The 8,442-nt window shown below is 31.7% G+C and overlaps 1 long non-coding RNA gene across 1 annotated transcript; it reads left to right on the plus strand.

The window, feature by feature from the left end:
• The first annotated feature begins 6,420 nt into the window (after positions 1-6,420).
• On the plus strand, positions 6,421-7,863 carry LOC121761409. Its single transcript, XR_006041978.1, has 3 exons — positions 6,421-7,388; positions 7,465-7,521; positions 7,741-7,863. It is a non-coding gene; the product is annotated as an uncharacterized LOC121761409 (long non-coding RNA).
• Positions 7,864-8,442: the final 579 nt, after the last annotated feature.

The raw sequence follows: 8,442 nt of genomic DNA on the forward strand, positions 1-8,442 counted from the left end.
AGACTAAACATAATACTAAATTGAGATTTTACAAGTTTGTAAGAATAAAAATTAAACACAAAAAGGTGATTTTTTATGAATATTTTCTTAATTAATTAATTAAAATAATCAAATAAAAGTAATAAAGAAAATAATACAACTCCCCAACATTTAGTCATTATTCAGATAAATTAGAACATAATTTGGATAAATAGTAGTAATGCTCACTCATACCAATATTATATCATAAATCAGTAAATAAACATAATATCCTAACAAAAAATATAAAAATAGAAAAATGAAATTAATAAAAAAAAAAAAAAGGGAAGACATCGTCTTCTCCACAACACACAAACCCTTGATACACTTCCACCGCCTCTCCAATCACACCAAAAAATCGACCTTGAAGCCAAATTTCTACAGGTAGCAAGCAATCGAGAAATTACATCAAGGTTCCTACTTTTTTAACCGGCGATTGAAGGATTTAACCGAAGGACCTCCAACCGCCGCCGTTTGCTGCTACGAACACAATGGCGAACAAAAGGGGCAGTTCGGTGTTCAAAAAGTGGAAACATGCTACAACACTTCTCGATCAACAAACAAAACCAGTAAATCAAGCAAATCAGCAACAAATCTGGGAAAGGATAAAGCACACGAACGGCAGACCAACAAAAATCGAAGAATACTTTTTCCAAGGTAAAGTTCGAATTGAAAGTACATAGATTAGAATTTTTTAATTGTTCAAAGCTTCTGAATTCATCTACTTCGACAGAAACTTAAAAAAATTTAGGTTGTTATGATTTGCACGTCTAAATTTTGTATATGAACAGCAAACATTATTGAAATTTATGGCTTACCTGAATGCCAGAAGTCTTATCTTAATTGATGTTAGATAAGTCCTTGAATTTACTTGCTTTTCTCCGGGAAGAGCATGAAAATCTGAACATTGTTCTTGCAAATTAGGTGACCGCATAATGTTCATACACTTTCAAAATTCAATTTAATAAATACACTTTCAAGTGTTCTAATAAGTTCTCTTTTTTATCTCAGAAAAATGCAGTATAAGTTGAGGGGGCTGAGTGAAGATGAAGACAATGAAAGTTAGCATATTGATCTACCTATTTTTTATGGAACTGGACTCTTTAAGCTGATAGGGTATGTCATAACCATTTATCGCATGTTTTCCTAAGTGGCTTTTTATCACAGAAGATGATATAAAATGCTTACCCTGCTTCCAGGTATGATGAGCTTGGTAACTGTTGTGTACCCTACCCTAAATTTTGGGTCTTTTAGCTCTAAAATGTGCTTATGTTATCTTCCAGAATGAAACTCTTATAGCAATCAAAGCTCCTCATGGCACTACTTTAGAAGTTCCAGACCCTGATGAGGTAACTTTTTATCTTCTTTTTTGTTGGAGTAGCTTGGAGTAGTAATAGGGAAATGAGGATCTTCACCTTGCTTGTTCCAAAGAGTTCTAAAATGAAGGTAAAAAGCACTTCCAAGAGTCAAATAACAATAACCAACTCAAAAATCAGTTCCAAAAAACTGAATGAGCAATAATAGTTCAACAAAAGACCTGAATAATCAAACTAAAGATCAAAATACCCACTGAATCTCAGGGTCTGAAGAAAAGTTCCATCACTGTAACTCTCCAAAACTTCACCAGAATCCCAGAAACTTGAACTTCTTCAAGACATCACCATCATACCCTTTAAAGTCCACATCAAGGCATCTCTTTGCTGAGCATTCATGGAGCAACTCTTCATCATCATCCTTAGTTAATGGCTATTACAATGACAACCAAAATGAAATTATTGTAACCAAACAAAATACAAACAGGAAGAAAGATTGTACTACTAAAGAAGAAACTGATCTTAAGAAAAGTGACAGTAAAATGGAAGTAACAACAAATTAAAGGTTAGAGGTTTGGATGCATTTAGGAAAATGATATATGCAAGAGATAAAAATGGTAATTTAACTTGAATAAATATGTACATTCAGAAACAGGAAGTAAGAAAGTAGCAAAGAAAGGGAAGAATAATACTACAGAGAGATGGAGAAGGATATATAGAAAACTCATTCTGGGGAATGAAAAATTTGGAAAGAAACAAAACTAAATCTTGGTGAGTGATAGTGAAAGAGTTGGGCAGGGTATTTATAAGGAAACAGAATGGTGAGCATGCTACTATTTAAAAAACCAATGCAAGTTCCAAAAGAAACACACTAATTAGAAAGATGTTCAATATAACAATTACAAACAGATCAAATTTAGATCAGATAGATAAATAATATTTACACTAAATAAAAATTTATAAATGCTTTGTAAAATGTAGTACTCCATATCCTAAAATTAGAAAGCAATATTAATGAATGATAAAAATTCCAAATGATATTGGTCGATTTCGGGCCCATTTAAACTCACAATTTTATAACCATATAACTTCACCTAAGGCCCATTTAATTTTTTTCTATTAGTATTAGCTTATTAGTGTACTATATATACATATGGGCATGGCTGATGGCTCTATAGGTGAAATAAAAGTAAAGTAAACCCTAGAAAAATCACAGCCACCATTCTCTATGCAGAAAAAGGAGAGAGAAGAAGCCCCAGAAAGTGGAAAGTAAATTCACAGCCGCCTCTCTCTGTGCAGAAAAAGGAGAGATAAGAAGCCCTAGAAATTGGAAATGCCAGGCGCGTGGGAGGCTATGTCCATCTCGATATTCAGCAAGGAGTAGGAGGAAATAAGAAGAACATAGAAAAAAGGTAAATATATAAATAGGTCTGAATAATCCATGTCAGTCTACTGTTACTTATCTTACCTGTAAATAGTCACATAATCCATGTCTGCATTTCTGTAGAAAGTTAAATTCCAAATCCTATAATTACTTATATTTAAATGAGACTCGCATAATGTTAGATCTTGATTCTGATTAGTAGAGTCAAATAGATTACATTTAGTAATCTCTAAGTCAAGAATTAATCACTTTGCAATTCCTAATTCAATAATCCTTTCCTGGGTCTGATGTAGATTGAGAAAATCAGATTATGATTAAGAAACATTAAACATTTGTGATTTAATTACTTTGCTGATAAGTACTCCTTAATACTTTGCAGGAATTCAAATCAGATTAACTTTAAATATGAGATTTCAAATCAGATTAACATTTTAGAAGATTTCAAAATCTTCCCTTTTCCTCTCTTTGTTTTCAGTCAGAAATATTGACTCAAATTTATGTTTACGAATACTAACTTGGTGAACTTTCATTTGTACAGGCACACACGCTGAATAAATGGATTTATTGTGTGTTTAATAATCATAGATGTATTCACAATGTGTCACACACACAACCATATGTAATTTTATTATATATTTACACAACCATATGTAATTTTATTATATATTTACAAAGTGAGATTCATTTTCAGGTATAAAGTGATTTAAAAAGAGGAAATAGCTTTGGAAACATGGATCAATATATTGGTAATAGAATAGTAATAAATTATTACAAATAATGAGTATCCTACACAAAAGGGCTGTTATCTATCCCTCTCTCTCTATATATCTCGGTCTCTCTCTCTATCCATCTCTCTCTGTAGCTCGGTCTCTCACTCTCCATAGTTACAAAACCTATGCAATCCTCAGACAAATAGGCTGCAACCTACAACTCACTCTCAGCATCTAAACATGAAAATATAAATAAGGGGAATATTTACAAACTTTTGTCCAAATAAATTAGTTAAAAATTATATCTTTCAAATGACCAAAAGGGTAAATTAATTAGCTTTATATTTTCCCGCCAAAAAGGGCAAAACAGTCTTTTCACTGAACTGTCACTTTAGATTAGTATAGATTGGACATTTATTTATTGACCAAATGAAAAAGTACGAAAGTAATATATACCAAAATTGTTTAATTCGGTTGGATGATTTTTTTGACAAATACGTGAAATTCAAATTAGATCCTTGAAAAATGGATTGGTATGTTTTAGGTTTGAACTCGAAAGAGTATTACCACGACAAATCTCTTAAAAATCATTAATTACATTTCACGTTCTTCTCAAAATTTCCTTTTTCGTTATACCCCTAAATCACTTAATTGTCCAAAATTCACTGGTATTTTTCAATTGAAACCTAACATATATTTATATTATTTGCATATATATATATAGAGAGTTGTAATATTAATGTATTTATATATTTTTAAATGTATATACATTATATTTACTAGTAATAATATTGACAATAATTATTGCAATTTTTATTATTTTACAAAAATCATGTACTACATGATATTATCTAGAGAATGTGTGTAATGAATTGATAACCCAATCTTTAATTACTAACTATAACTAATTTAAAACTATAAGATTTGTAGTGATTTAGTGGTTTATAAATTGACATGTGTACTTTCATTTTATTATTATTATTTAAATTTAAAAGATAAGAAAATTATCAAAATTAGGGTTTTGGATCAAAATGTCAATATAGTGTAATAAACATATCAATACGATTCATTGAATATGTCAATACAATTTAGCATTGACATTGTATATGTATTATATTGACATATTATGATAGCTATGTTGACATTAAACTTCTTGAAAAATATGAAAATTCAAAGAATTGTTTTCAAATTTTGACATCGGAACCTATGCAAGTGAGATCTCGTTAGAATCCTTATAAAATTATCTTTAATATGATATATGTTGTGTAAAAAAAATAATTTAAATTGAGATTGTTATAATCATTTAAAGTTATGAGATTATTTTTTAAAAGTTAGTTATAATTAACTTTTTGTGAATTTACATTAATACTCTTAGTTGACATTTTTTATACTGTATTGATACTTGTGGCTAAATGATCTTGTAACTTGATTTAATGATCCAATGTCTGTCGTTTAGTTATAGTTAGCAATTTAAATGTGAGTTAGCAATATAACACGTCACATCTAGAAAATATCAATAAACGTATATAGTAAATTTCTTCTTTAAGGGGTTCAGAAACAAAATGAGAAAGAAAAAGTTGTAAATGGCATTTAATTTGAATAATAATTTATCCTATACTATTTTCTCCCTTTTAAGGGCTCCAGAAACAAAATGAAAAAGAAAAAGTTGAAAATGATACACTAATAAATAGTTGAAGTATAGAAAAAGTAAAATAAGAGGGATAAGTATTGTCACGACCCAACTTTGCTAATTATAGCAATGTTCAATATATCGTGACTGGGATGGATATTAAGAATATGGGTTGGGTACGAAAAAATGATTTAATGGTTGACCTTTCTGTCTGTAGGGTATAAACGGTGAATACATGAATAGAATGGCTTGATCACAATGACTCGAGTCAGGGATCATACAATATACTGGCTAGTTATTAGAGTCATTAGAGACATAAAGGATTTCACTTGCTTCAATGCACAACGGAAGGAACTGAACGCGGTTCCATGTATGAAGACACGAACTTCCGAGAGTATTGAATGGAAATAAAAGTAGGTCTGGTTTAATCAGCACCCTCCACTCCATCATAGCTCAACCTGAACATTTAGAAATACATGCAAGGCTAGTACAAAGGTACTCAGTGAACACGTCGCTGAAAAATACAAATATACAATTGAAAATATTGTCAAGCCATTATCATAGTAACACTCATGGGTTTTATTAAAAAGACTTGAGCTTACTAAAAATCATTTTTCGACTGCGCAGTCTAAGTTCTTTATGTTCTTTTCCATATCTAAACGTCTTGTGTCGTAGAGATGGTGTTCTCCTACGGTCACCTTAACATTCATGTGCTGGGAAAGTGACCACTTTCCACGGGCACCGGACCGGCCAACCTTACTGATGACACACAGTCCACGTGCACACTAGTCCGAGTAGGGACTCTCCCCTTGCTGGGACCCGAATTCAATTTCTTACTTTATTTGGCATAGCACATTCGGTATAACCAAACAAATATGCATCATTACATAAAATAACATCCTTTATGGCAAGACAACATCATTTGGATAAAAAAATATTATCTCAAATATACTTCATATTTTTGTCCACATTTGTATGTAGGATAGAAAAGTTCACCTCATACGCTTCCGACTCCGTATAACAATATTAACTCACTTGGAGTTTAATTCCGTGCGATGGACATTGCCCAATAAAAGATAATAATCTATTTAGCTTCAACGAAAAACAAGCGGATGATATGAACATATGATATGCATCCTATTTTAATTTTTTTCTTTCACAGCCTAGCTCGCTTTAATTAAATCGAGAGATTTAATTATTGACTTTAATTAATCTGAGAGATTAATTAATTTAGTAAATCCAAGGATTTACTTGGATCAAATCATGCAAGCTAGCTCATTTAAATTATTCGAAACAAACTTAAGCCCAAGCAAATAAGTTAAGATATGCTCGCCCAAGATTTATATAGTTGAAGCCCAACAAATTAATTCATCTAAGCCCACTGCAAAATAGTTATATGAGTCCATCAACTAATAAAAGTACAGAGTGTGCACTAATAGTCTAATACTCACGCTTCCATCTTCTTATTTCTCATTTTGTCTCAACATATCCCTCTCTCTATATCTCTTTCTCTTTCTCTTTAATTTTCGCCAAACAAGAGTTAGTCTCGGTTTCCTTCACGATCGGAGATCCAAATAATATCCGATCGTCACGAAATTTTATCCAAAGATGGATGACTCATAAAGCATCATTCCTACCGAAGGAGATCAAACTTTAACGGTTCTATCTTCTGTTATTAAACTTTTAAGTGGCTGCCATTTCAACAGTAACAACGGCGGTTTTGTACACGATCGGAGGTTCAAACATTGTCCGATCGTTCTGAAATTTTAAAGGAAGGTAAACAACTCTTCTAACTTCACTTTGACCGAAGGAAATTACATTTGAACGGTTAGACTTTCCGTTATAAATTTCCAAAGGTGCTTATCTTCCAAAGAGAACATTTTAGGAGTTTTTGCTACTTTCTAATTATTTTATTGATTCTAAGACTTTGCATATGTTGTATGTAAATTAGGCTCAGCATAGAATAAAATGGTTTTCCTACATGAATTTGAAAAGAAAGAGTTGAAAGATTGTTTATGAAGCATGCTTAGTTGTGATTCTATGTTCTATATGAATTCATGCTAACATGACATGCTTGATAAAATCATGCTTGAAAAGATTTAACTTGTGGTTTGAGAATCATTACCTCAAAAGAATGATAAGAGATTTCTATGATGAGCACTCCAATTTGAAATTCTCCTTCTTAAAGAAAGCTTGAAAACTTGGTATTGGAAGGTTGGAAAGTTTTCCGTCTACTTGCTTGAAAATAAAATTTGGAGGTGAAAGAGATTTTGGGTAGACGTGTTGATAATGGAAGTTGATACTTTCTTTTATCCACTAGCTCCCTACACAAGGTATGGCTACGCATTTTTCTCGGCTTAATATCCCAACATCATCATTCTTTTTTTATTTCATCACATTTTTTTGCAGAGGTAGAATTGAAGGAGAGTGTTTGTTGGCGAAGCTCCCGGGATGGTGTAGGATTTGGTAAGAAACAAAGTCTTGGTACCATTCCTCCCTTCCCCACTTCCTATTCTTTTTCCCATTATGTAGATATATATATATACATATGTGATGACTCCTGGTCGTTTTCAGTGAATAGTGCCACACTATTCATATGTTGACTATGGTTAAAGATAGTAAGAGCTGTTTTTGTTACTGTATTATTATTGCACTGTCGTTTCTGACTAGTCCCATCATTTGTAGGAAGTTGGAGTTTCCTGAAGATAGAATATTAGCTTTGCGAAGAAGCTTTAGCTTGTTTTTGTAACATCATAAATTAAATACAATTAGTACATTTCTCATTTGAAGAGAAATAGCAATATTTTGTAAATGGACATTTAATATTCATCTGATTTATAAATGTACATGGACAATTATTTTATCGCTTCATGTATCTTCTTGCACATCAAAGTCCATGATCAAAATTAATTTCACATTGGCGCTTAACTATCAATTAAAACCCATCAAGGATTTTAATACAACGAAACATAGGAGTTTAAAATGCTACTTGCTTTAATATAATTATTTACACTATAAACGTTTAACGACGTTAATTTGAGCGGGGTATTACATTCTACCCCTCTTAAAAGAAATTTCATCCAGAAATTTGCACGATTTAATTATGAACAACTATGGACCTTGTACTTTCAAAGTGCTTTCAATGTGTTATACGATTTCGTTCTTTAACCATTGCAACTCTCCCAAAGAGCTTCTGGTCAAAGATCATTACTCAGATTCAAATTTAATCGTTTCCTCTTTACAACACTTCAGGTTGTACACGCGGAAAGAATAGTGTTCATTTTAGCATTACATGTTTAGCGTTCTTTGTTTTATTTTATGTACTTCCTTTGTCCCAGTAAAGATGGTCCACTTTCCTTTTTGGTTTGTCCTAATCAGGATAACCCA

The sequence above is a fragment of the Salvia splendens genome, chromosome 13 (assembly GCF_004379255.2).
Source record: "Salvia splendens isolate huo1 chromosome 13, SspV2, whole genome shotgun sequence".
NCBI classification, from domain to species: domain Eukaryota; kingdom Viridiplantae; phylum Streptophyta; class Magnoliopsida; order Lamiales; family Lamiaceae; genus Salvia; species Salvia splendens.